General features: G+C 42.1%; 1 pseudogene; it reads left to right on the plus strand.

The window, feature by feature from the left end:
- The first annotated feature begins 10,080 nt into the window (after nt 1–10,080).
- On the plus strand, nt 10,081–10,247 carry LOC138843306 (apelin receptor early endogenous ligand-like; annotated as a pseudogene).
- The last annotated feature ends 2,250 nt before the right edge of the window (nt 10,248–12,497 follow it).

Below are 12,497 nucleotides of genomic sequence, written 5' to 3' on the forward strand. Positions count from 1 at the left end.
TTACAGTCCATACAGTTTTAATTAAGGGGGCCAGTTACTTTTTTTTTTTTTTAATTTGACAGAGTTAGAGGGGAAGGTCTTCCTTCTGGTGGTTCACCCCCAAAATGGCCACTATGGTTGGCACGCTGTGCTGATCCGAAGCCAGGAGCCAGGTGCTTCCTCCTGGCTCCCATGTAGGTGCAGGGACCCAAGCACTTGGGCCACAGCAGAGAACTGGACTGGAAGAGGAGCAAATGGGACAGAATCCGGTGTGCATATGGGATGCCGGCGCTGCAGGCAGAGGATTAACCAAGTGAGCCATGACGCCGGCCAGTTACTTTTTAAAAAATTTATTATTTATTTATTTATTTGAAAGGCAGAGTTACAGAGAGGCAAAGACACACAGAGAGAGAAAGAGAGAGAGAGCTCCCATCTGCTGGTTTACTTCCCAGATGGTCACAATGGCCAGAACTGCATGGATCTGAAGCCAAAAGCCAGGACCTTCTTCCATGTCTCCCATACAAGTAGAGGGGACCAAGCACTTGGGCCATCTTCCACTGCTTTCCCAGGCCATAGCAGAGAGCTGGATCAGAAGTGGAGCAGCCAGGTCTCGAACCAGCACCCATATGGTTTTACCCGCTCAGCCACAACACCAGCTTCAAGTTACTTTTCTTATTCTGGGTTCTGTGTTTAACCCCATGACATTTGTAACATGGGAGGATATTAGTGATAGATTTTCAAAATGACTGGTCTGTGGAAGCCTTTGTACAAGGTGTTAATGTGAAGAGGGTAAGGAAGAAAAGAGAAAATGTGCCCCTCTCCCCCCACAGAGATGCCCACACAGTATGGTAAAAGATGTGGCTTTGGGCTGGCACTGTGGCTCAGTAGGTTAATCCTCTGCCTGTGGTGCCAGCGTCCCATATGGGCACCCATTTGAGTTCCAGCTGCTCCTCCTCTGACCCATCTCTGCTATGGCCTGGGAAGGCATGTGGGAGGTCTCCATGTGGGAGACCCAGAAGAAGCTCCTGGTTCCTGGCTTTAGAACAGAGGAGCTCTTCTGGACATCTTGACCAACTGAGGAGTGAACCAGCAGAAGGAAGACCTTTCTGTCTGTCTATCTATCTCACTATCTGTAATTCTACCTCTCAAATAAATAAATAAAACATCTTTTAAAAAAAGAGAAATGTGGCCCTGAAAACTATTGCTATAGACTTTCAGTTAATCAAGTTTTCACTTGATTAACTGAGTGATTCATAGATTCTGTTAGAGTCCTGTTGTCACCAGATTACTAATCTGTGAAACTCATTTAGCATAGTAAGGTTATCTAGGAAGTAAGACTAGAAAGGGAATCCTGGATAGAGGTTGTTAGGGTAACATCTTCCTCTGAAACCCAGTGCGTTTTTGAGCTTTTCTTGCATGTACTCCCTATCACAATGCTTGCGAGTGGACAAGCAGTTACGTGTTTCTGCTGAAAAGAGCTGCTTCACACCCAGGAAACAACTGTAAGACACTTTCTCGCAACTATGTTGTGTGTACATTAATACGAACTTGAAAACAGCCAATAACAGGATTCCTGGACTACTCAGGCTAACTCACTGTCCTTGGCACATCATTCCCTGCTCTGCAATAAGTTTCTGGCAAGTTCTTTAAAATTTTTAGGAGAGATATGTTTCATACGAGAGACATAATCTGATAATGCAGCAGTGATGGCTTTAAGAAAAGGTGCCATGTGAGGAAGCAGTCTGATGTGTCCATTCATCTTCCCATTAATGACTCTCATTCATGTCTAGCATAGGGTGACAGAAGCAATCCCCCTTCTGAACTGCATCAAGCCAGGAGGATTCCTCTACAGTTTATCTGAGCTTTCCTTGTATGAGGGAATAACCAAAATACTACATTGTATAGGTTTTTTTTTTTTTAATTCATTTTATTTACTTGAAAGGCAGATTTACAGAGAGATGGAGAGACAGAGAGAGGTCTTCCATCCATTGGTTCACTCCTCAAATGGCCACAATGACTTGGGCTGAGCCAGGTGAACCCAGGAGCTAGGAGCTTCTTCTGGTTCTCACACTTGATTTCAGGGGCCCAAACACTTGGGCCATCATCCTCTGCTTTCCCAGGTGAATTAGTAGGGAGCTATATTGGAAATAGAGCAGCCAGGACTTGAACCAGTGCCCATGTGGGGTGCTGGCACTGCCAGGGTCTGCTTAAGCTACTACACCAGTCCCATGTGCATTTTTCAAAGAGGGGGAGGGGTTAAATTTTTTCTAATATGACTCTCAAAATAAAGATTATAATGTGTAGTAGATGATGATTTGGGTTGTATTTTGAGTTTCATTAAATTTCTATATTTTTGAAGTTAATGAGTACTAGTAGTTATTTTTTTTTAAGATTTATTTATTTTACTTGAAAGAGTTACAGAGAGGAGAGGCAGAGAGAGATAAGTCTTCATCTGCTGGTTCACTCCGCAATTGGCTACAGTGGTCGGAGCTGTGCCGATCCAAAGCCAGGAGCCAGGAGCTTCTTCTGTGTAGTAGTTATGTTATGTTATCTTTGCTTTGGATAAACAAACTCTCTCCCATCTCTCAGTTAAAATGCTTTTTAAAATAGGTTTATTTTGAGGGCTGGCACTGTGGCATGGCAGGTGAGGCTGCCACCTACAGTGCTGCCATCCCGTATGGGTGCTTGTTTGAGATCCAGCTTTCTGCCGTGGCCTGGGAAAGCAGTGGAAGATGGCCCAAGTTCTTGGGTTCTGCACTGCATGGGAGACCTGACAGAAGCTTCTGGCTCCTGGCTTCAGATAGATCCAGCTCTGGCCATTGCAGTCATTTGGGGAGTGAATCAGTGCATGAAAGACCTCTCTCTGTGCCTCTGCCTCTCTGTAACTTTGCCTTTTAAATAAACAAATAAATTTTTACATGGTACCCCATGGAGCTGGCCCCAAGACCTAACAGGTTTTCTGGGTGCTTATCTTGGGGTTCACTTTGAGCACTAAGCACAGTTATTCTGTGTGACTGAATATTTCATGTTCCTTTCTCATGATCTGAGTGATTGGCTACATCTGCCCATAGTGGAAACTAAAACTTAATTTGGCATTTGAACACCCAGAGTGCTGATTCCTGTAATCTTCTGAATTTAATCAGAAAATGTGTTTTGAAACATTTGGTCTGTGGGTAGGCAGGGCAGTTTTCCTGGATCCCTGTGAGAATTGATGAACTGATGGTGTGTTTCTACCCCACATTATATTCTGAAATTTACTTACTTTTATTTTCTTAAAATAACTATATTTGAAATTTGCTCCCCCCTTCTGAAACGTTTTTGCTTCTGTCCTTCTTATAACCATGGACATGAGTAGCCCTTTTCCTTCTCTCTCTCTCTCTTTTTTTTTTTTTTACAGGCAGAGTGGACAGTGAGAGAGAGAGAGAGACAGAGAGAAAGGTCTTCTTTGCCGTTGGTTCACACTCCAATAGCCTCCATGGCCAGTGCACTGTGCTAATCCAAAGGCAGGAGCCAGGTGCTTCTCCTGGTCTCCCATGGGGTGTAGGGCCCAAGCACCTGGGCCATCCTCCACTGCACTCCCGGGCCATAGCAGAGGGCTGGCCTGGAAGAGGGGCAACTGGGACAGAATCCAGCACCTCGAGCAGGACTAGAACCCGGTGTGCCGGTGCTGCAAGGAGAAGGATTAGCCTATTGAGCTGTGGAGCTGTTTCTTTTCCTTCTCTTTATGATGTTACAGGAGCAGTGGGACATTGCAGCTCTCTCCCCTGGCAGCACATCTCCCTCAGTACATCTCTTTGAATTAGACCCTGGGTTAACTTGGCTGCACAAAAGGCATATATCTAAACCCAGTGTACATAATGAATGAAAGTCATCATAAAATCAATATGCCTTGTAAACCTCTCATCTCTTGCTTTGAAATGTGTTGTGAATGTGTCTTTTATGTCAGTGTCTACAAGCCGGAGACTTCCCACTTAAGACAGAAGGCTGCTGAGGGACAGCACAACTGTAGCTTTGCTCTGTTACTTTACTGTGGCTACTCTCTCACCCTCTCTCTTTATTTTATTAAGATTTAAAAATTTTATTTTAAAGGCAGAGTTACAGAGAAAGAGGCAGAGACAGAAGGATGGGGATCTTGCGTCTGCTGGTTCACTCAAGAGACTGCAATGAATAATGCTGGCCCAGCCTGGAAGTCCAACCCAGTGTCCCACATTGGTGCAAGGACCCAAGTACTTGTGCCATCTTTTTCTGCTTCCCTAGTTGCATTAGCAGGGAGCTGGATCAGAAGTGGAACAGCTGTGACTCAAACTGGCACTCATGGGGCTGGCATTGTGGCACAATGGGGAAAGCCACCATCTGCAATGCCAGCTTCCCATATGAGCAGCAGTTCATGTCCCATTTGCTCCACTTCTAACCTAGCTCCCTGCTGATGGCCTGAGAAAAGCAGCAGCAGATGACTCAAGTGTTTGGGCCATTGTAACGCATGTGGGAGACCCAGATGAAGTGCCTGGCTCCTGGTTTCTGTGTGCTTCAGCCCTGGCCATGGCAGCCATCTCAGATGGAAGATCTCTCTCTCTCTTTTAGCATTTATTTATTTATTTGCAAGGCAGAGATAGAGAAAGGGAAAGAATGAGAAAGAGATTTTCCATCTGCTGGTCTACTTCCTAGATGGCTGCAATGGCCAACACTGGGCCAGGCCCAAGCCAGGCACCAAGAGCTTCATCCAGGTCTCCCACTTGGGTGGCAAAGGACCCAGGTATTGGGCCATCTTCTACTATTCCAGGGCCATTATAAGAGAGCTGGATTAGAAGTGGAGCAGCCAGGACATGAACTGGTGCCTATATGGGATACCAGCATTGCAGGCAGCAGCTTTACCTGCTAGTCCACAATGCCATCCCATCTGACTCTCCCTCCTCTGCATAACTCTGGCATTTTTTTAAGATTTATTTTATTTATTTGACAGAGTTGCTGATAGAGATAGAGACAGATAGAGAGGTCTTCAGTCTGCTGCTTCACTCCCCAAATGGCCACAGTGGCCAGATCTGAGCTGATCTGAAGCCAGGAGCCAGTAGCTTCTTCTGGATTTCCCACATGGATATAGGGGACCAAGGACTTGGGCCATACTGTGCCACTTTCCCAACCACATTAGCAGGCAGCTGGATTGGAAGTGGAATAGCCAAGACCCAAACTGGTGACCATATGGGATGCAGGCCAGTGTCTCAACCAGCTGTGCCACAGCACTGGCCCCCAAAACTCTGACTTTCAAATAAATCAATCTATTTTAAAGGATGGACACACATATTGGATCCCAGCATTTTATTTGGTGGTGGTTTAATCCACTGTGCCACAAAGCCAGCCCCACCCTTTATCCTGGTGACTTGTGTGTCAAGATCTTGGTGATATCTGCTGAACAACTGTTGGCATTATGTTAGACTCTTCTGTTTTATTTTGGTTCTCATTTGTTGAGTTTATTTGGGCTGCCACTTTTGGGTAGCAAGCTGTGCTGTCATCAGTGGCTAAAGCTGCCGTGTGTTAGACTGGCACTATTTCTACCTTTCCATTTCTTCAAGTAGAAGTGGAAAATGAAATCCTCTCAAAACTAACATGCTACAAAGTAACAACTGGAAATCAAGCTTCCTTTCTTCTCACCTAACAGACCCAGCTGGTCTCTGTGTTTCTCATTTTAGCTCAAACCTACATCAGATTCCTAGAGCAGAAGGAAGCTTATTTTTTAATGCAGAATTCATAGATGTGGTTGTCCATTCACCTCTGAGAATTAAAGCCATCACTCTGCTTTTTGAATGGTTTTCAATTTGTGGTGGTGCCATCTCACAGGAAGACAAATTCCTCACAGAAGAATACACCTAGGTGGAGAAAACTTCAAGGAGTGGGCTTTCCAAAGTGAAGTGGAATTCTGGCCTGGACATCCTTGAGATCATGATCAGCAGAGTGGGGGAAATTCTTAGCTATGTCCATTCACATCCTTTCCTTTTGTGTTCAATGTATTCCTCCCTTACATAGTGCTCTGTGCTCTCCTTCTGTTGCACACACACAAGGCGTGTCTGTGATTGAGGCTGTTTGTGTACCACTGCAGTATCTGGAGTTGCCTTTGTCTCCATCTCTGACCAGAAACTCAGATGCAGAGTGAGGAGGGGACTGCCACCCTGCCACACAGAGTTGGGGCCCCTTGCTGCTTTACTTTTCTTCAGTGCAGGAGCAGCCTTAAACAGAGCTGTACTGGGTAGTATTATTTCTTTTGGATTTGAGTGCTTGGATAGCAAAAGAAACAAATATTTTTTTCTTATAGAACAGATTGAGGAGGCACCACATAAAGTCAGCTGCAACTTTCTTGGCTCCTGTACATGTCAAGATAAGTCAGGATATTTAGGGCTATTTGTTAAATTTTTTTAAAAATTAAAAATATTTATGTGAAAGGCAGAGTTATAAAGAGAGAGACATAAATCATTTATCCACTGTTTCACACCCCTAGTGGCCGCAACAACTGGGGTTGGACTGGATTAAAGTCAGGAGCCAGTATCTTCTTCCACATTTCCCATGTGGGAGTAGGAGCACAGGCACCATCCTTTGCAGCTTTCCTAGGCACATGAAGGAGCTGGATCAGAAGTAGAGCAGGTGGGACATGAGCTCATGCACAATATGGAATACCAGCATTACAGGCAATGGATTTCCCAGTATGCTCTACTGTCTTTTTATTATTATTATTTTTATTTGAAAGGAAGAGTTAGAGAGAAGCAGAGGCAGAGAGAGGGAGGGAGAAAGACCTTCCATCTTCTGTTTTACTCCCCAGTAGGCTGCAATGGCTGGAGCCACCCTGAACTGAAGCCCAGAGCCGGGAGCCTCTTCCAGTTATCCCACATGGGTGTAGAGGCCCAAGGTCTTGGGTCATCTTCTACTGCTTCCCCAGACCTTAGAAGAGAGCTGGATCAGAAATGGAGCAGCCGAGACTCAAAGCAGTGCCCGTATGGGATGCCAGCAGTGCAGGCAGCAGCTTTCCCTACTGGGACACAGTACCAGCCCCTCTATCATCTGTTTTATGGAAATATTTAAGGGACATTAGAAGGCCATTCAGGCCCTTCCTACAATACATTTTGAAATAATGATTGACAGTCCACAAGACTGCTTCCAAAGGGAGAGAGCTGCAGGGACTGAGAGGCAGTGATATTGAAAGGGTATGAGGAACAAGGGAAGATGGGAAGGCCAGAAGAAATCTTGTAAAGTATTCCAAAGGATAAAGTAATAGGACACAGGTCATTTGTGCAGGTTTCTATTATAGGGTTTTCCTTTTTTTTTTAAATTAGAGATAATTTCTAACATAATTTGTGATATACTAGACTCACTTTTCAGTTTTCTTCTCATAGATAAGATGTACTTATAAGATGTAGGGGGCTGGTACTGTGGCTTTGTAGATTAATCCTCTGCCTGTGGCACTGGCATCCTATATGGGCACCATTCTAGTCCCAGATTCTCCTCTTCTGATCCAGCTCTCTGCTATGACATGGGAAAGTAGTAGAAGATGGCTCAAGTGCTTAGGCCCCTGTACCCAAGGGGGAACAGAGAAAAAGCTCCTGGCTCCTGGTTTCAGATCAGTGCAGCTCCATCTGTTATAGTCATTTGGGGAATGAACCAGCAGATGGAAGACTTTTATCTCTGTCTCTTCCTCTCACTGTTTATAATTCAACCTCTCAAATAAATAAAATCTTAAAAAATAAGATGTAGAGAAGTACTGGAATTAAATGCAATAATACACTCCTAAATATGCAGTTAGCATTAAATTTTTATTGAGAAAGGGGTGAGCTTGGCTTTATGCGTGTCTTGCTTAGAGCAGAATTTTTATGACTGAATTTGAGATAATTAAAAATCAGTTTCATAATTGAAACATTGACCATTTTTAGTGCTGCAGCCTCCCCCTCACTCTGTATCCCTATGCAGATAGTCCACATGAAGGTACAACAGAAAGAGAGGCCTGCATATCTGGAGTAATGCAAATATGCCCTTTGCTTAAACCAGGGGATTGATCAACTGGAGTTCTTTGTGATTCAGTTTGCATTTTTCTGTAGAGTGAAATATAGTGATTTGGGTAAAGTATCTTGTCTTCTAGTAGATGATTCCAATTGGCTTTCTTATCCATCTACCTGGCATCACAGGTGATTCCCAAGACAGGTGTTGGGCTCTATGGAAAAAAAAAAAAAAAGTAGCCTTTTCAGAGCTGATGTATTTCTCCTGGATAATTGGAGAAATATTTTGTAAGAAGCAGTTCATGGAGGATGTGTACTTCCCTAGAAATGAGACAGAAGTGATCCCCTTTCCTTGCCCCTTCCTGAGCTAGTTCCTGAGGCTTATTGATCAGGCCAAGAATGCTAATATTTATAGGCCAATTATGAATGATCCATGTTTGTCTTACACATGAGATGTCTACAGATCTGTTTCTCAAGGCCTTTAAGATAAATAAGAATATTTTGCAACAAAAGAGAAGGTTGGCATTGCCTGTTGCCTTGGTCTAGGATCTGTGCATTTATTACCCACTTAGTACTCTGACTCCTATCGTGCACATCTCCTGATGGTTCTTTTTTGGCCATTCCTGTGTCCAAATTCCTTAATGGGTGACAATCTTTGACCAGACTTCCAGTCTGATAACTCAGCCCAAATTGGAGTTGACTAGTTTGTGTACCCACTTCAGGATTAAGGTGGTCCAAAACTGCCAGTGCCCAATGACTGGGCTGCCTTTATGCTCACTCAAGAGATAAGACTCTGGGCACAGGTCCCAAGTGGCTTTGCTTGGTCCTCTTCCCTAGATCTCCCTGGTGACCAGGCTGATTCTCAGGTAGGCAGGGAACTTGTTGGCTCACAGAAGTCTCCAGATTTCTGTTTTGCATTCATCTGCAAAATATTTGAGTTTTCTCTTGGATCTCAAAAGTCCTGAGTAGGGAGTTTTATTTTGTATTGAGCTGTGTCTTTATAAAGACAGGTGTCACTGAAGACTGTGTGTCCTCAGAATCAACTGAACTCACCCAGGCCTGGATAGAGTTCCAGGATCCTGGCTTCAGGCTGAACATTGCCTGCTGTTGTGAGCATTTGGGTGTGTACCAGAAAATGGAAGAAATCTCTCTCCCTCTCCATCTCCTCCTACCTTTCAAATAAAATGAAAAACAGATAAAAATTGGAAAAAGTGTGTTTTGCCTTGTGTCCTAAGGAAAAAGTAATTACTGTTGTTAGAGGTAGAACTCATTTGTACACTTCACAAATACTCACAAATCTCAGGTTAAAGGCTTGGTGGTCACTACTGGCTGGGCTGCCTACTCAGCTCCCATTCTGTAATGCATCCCCTTCCATCATCTGCAGTTCACTTTGGGTGCTCATAAAACACCAAACTGCCTCCTGACTTTGCCATCCCTATGTTCTTTATACATAGCTTGGCCACAACCTCATTTTCTTTAGCAGCATGCTAATTTTTATGAGGACTTCATAGGCAAAGAATAATGGGGACATTGATTTTTTCTGAGCTTTTGCCCTAAGTGGTTTATTTTATGAAGCTGATTCTGGGTACTGTATAGAACTTTGCTGGATCAGAAGTTGGGGTGCAGAGGTTGACATTAGAGAAATAGGGCTATCACTGCCACTTCCACCATGAAACCCATGCCTGCCTTGGATTCTGCTTTTATAGAGTGTTGGAATGAGGCAGTTAGTGATGCAATAAAGGAATGAACTTTCAATTGTTAAACATTTTTATTTTTATTAATACAAAGAGAAAAGATTGCATAAGATTGTAATTCCAAAAGAACATAACCAAACTTTTCTATTTCCCCTCCTTTCTTCCTTTCTCTTTTTAAGGATTTAATAAGCTGGCTTTTTTCCCTAACCTAGTCTTTACCCCTTCACCTCCAGCCTTCCTGTCCATTTGTTCCTACTTTTTATTAGCAAAAAAAAAAAAAAATTTATTTCTTGATTTACCTTTCTGGAAGAGGCAGCTGGAAGTTCTCCAAGGTCTGTCCTTAGAATGTGAGGAGAGCCAGAGATATTGGATAGACTCTTTACAGTCTGTTTTACTGTGAGAGATGTTGTTCCACTTGCCTGTGGCAGAAAAAAATGAGATTTCAATGATTTTTTTTTCTGCATTACTAATTTTTATGATGGGTCTCTTCTTTATCAATGGATAGAGACCTGTCAAATTTGCCATGAGCAAAAAATTTCACAGACACAACTGCTTCCAGAGGAGATGCATGCCTCTCCATTCCCACGTGGCCTTCCCCTGAGATCTCCAGGCGGCTTTCCTTAGACTCCTGGAAGCAAAGAGAAGATTCCAACCACAGAAAAAGCTCACTATGACTGTGGTGTTGTTTCTTGGAAGTTCCTGTCCAAAAAGTAATCATTTAAGAACACCAGGGGCATTTCATTAGTTTCACAGGACTCTCTTCTTCCTGGCTTCAGTGGAGAGGAAAAATAACCACAGTTGAAGCATGATTCTAGCAAAGCACAATTATTTATCTGCATAACAAAAATCCTCATGTTTTTCTGCACATTGTTAGTCTTACATGGGTTAGAAAAAAATGCCATTTAATGTCTTAGAACTCTCTAATGTTAAAAAGTGCAAGAATTAAAAATTGCTATTATCTTATGCTCTTATAAAGCTCCAAAAGCATTAACATTGTGCATTTCTGGGTGATTTTGAAACTCTAAATTTGAAATCAATTACATTGACTGGCTTTGCAGAGTAGAGTAGGAAGAAAATAATTGGTTTATTATTTATAAAGAGAGACTATGAAAGAAGCTATTCATTGGTACCAATTGTCTAAGCTTTAGTGTTTATGACTATGATTTATTTATTTGTTTGTTTATTTATATTTGACAGAGTCATAGACAGTGAGAGAGAGACAGAGAGAAAGGTCTTCCTTCCATTGGTTCACTCCCCAGATGGCTGCAATGGCCAGAGCTACATGGATGTAAAGCCAGGAGCCAGCTTCTTCTTCCTGGTCTCCCATGTGGGTGCAGGGGCCCAAGCACTTGGGCCATCTTCCACTGCTTTCCCAGGCCATAGAAGAGAACTGGACTGGAAGAGGGGCAGCCAGGAGTAGAACCGGCACCCATACAGGATGCCGGCACCACAAGCAGAGGATTAACCTCTGCACTGCATCACCAGCCCCAAGTACATGAAGAATTTAGAACAGAAAATCTACCAACCTCATGGAGTTTATCTCCGTTTCAAAACTTTTAATAACCTTTGGGATGGAGAATGCTAATTTAAGATACTGTAATTAAATTCACTCAAACAAAAGATGTTTTAGGATGTTTTACTGCATTATTTAAGTTAGATACTCTTAGGAAATTCTAGATTATTTTGGGGATAAATTGTAATTTCTTTTCACACATGTATTTGAGTAGAAACACAAGCTTTTATAATCAGTTATTTATGTTTAAAATATATGCTTATGTATGTTTTGTATTAAAATAACAGTATTTTATGAAGTTTAGATACATCTTGTTCAATACAAGCCTATGCTTTTTTTAAGTTTTATTTAAAAAGAATCTTTGTATTTTTTTTTTAACACAGCAAACTCAGGTGACACCGTAAGTCCATAATTTCCCACAAAATTCATAAACTTAACAACTGAGTATCTTAAGTCTTATAAATCTTCTGAATCATTCATAGTTATGCACTCAATGGAATGAACTCCTCAGCAGCTGAGAAGAATCTTAACTTAAAAGCACCAAGTCTGCAGACCTCTATTTTTCATTCTCTAAGACATGCAGTCAGACTGCTGATGCAGCAAATACCAATTCACCTTAAACTGAATGTATAAGAAAAGCATTTGGGAAACCAACATTATTAATATTAAGTCTGAAAGCATTTCTACCTCTTTACTGAATGTCTTTCCCTTCTGTCAATGTTAAACTGTAATGAATAAAAATTGTGTTTTGAACATAATGTTTTCAGGTTAATCTAGCACTTTAGGACATTTGTATTTGTTTTATAAGCCTTAAGGAAAACAAAAAGATAACGCTAATCTAGACAATTCTGGAATCTTTCATTAGATTTAGAATTTTACAGCAAAGTAATATGATCTGTCCAAATAGTATGCCTTTTAAAAAATTCTCTTCATGTATGTAAATTAATAAAGCTTATTTCCAATGTATATTTTCTGTATTTTCATTTGCTGAAGCAGGGTTCAAAGGGTGTTTTTAGGATCTTGCCAACATCAGCCCTTTTTACCCATAAATTATTGGAGCCATTAAATGGACAATAAAAACTGGTTGAGGCTACTGATGAATGCTTCAAAAGGAATCTGAATCTTTTCCAGGTGTCTTTTTAAGCCATTAAGGTGATTGATAACATCCCAAAACCCTGTAGTTTGGAACATGCACCCTAGTGGTTTGGACCCTACACTTTAGCCAATCATTTTAAAAAGCATCAACCCCAAAGCCATCTAACCACCTTTACTAGGTCTATTCCCCCCACTGGATTTACTAATCAATTATAAGAGATGTTCTTTAAATTCTTGCAGAAT

The sequence above is a fragment of the Oryctolagus cuniculus genome, chromosome 8, assembly GCF_964237555.1.
Source record: "Oryctolagus cuniculus chromosome 8, mOryCun1.1, whole genome shotgun sequence".
Taxonomy (NCBI): domain Eukaryota; kingdom Metazoa; phylum Chordata; class Mammalia; order Lagomorpha; family Leporidae; genus Oryctolagus; species Oryctolagus cuniculus.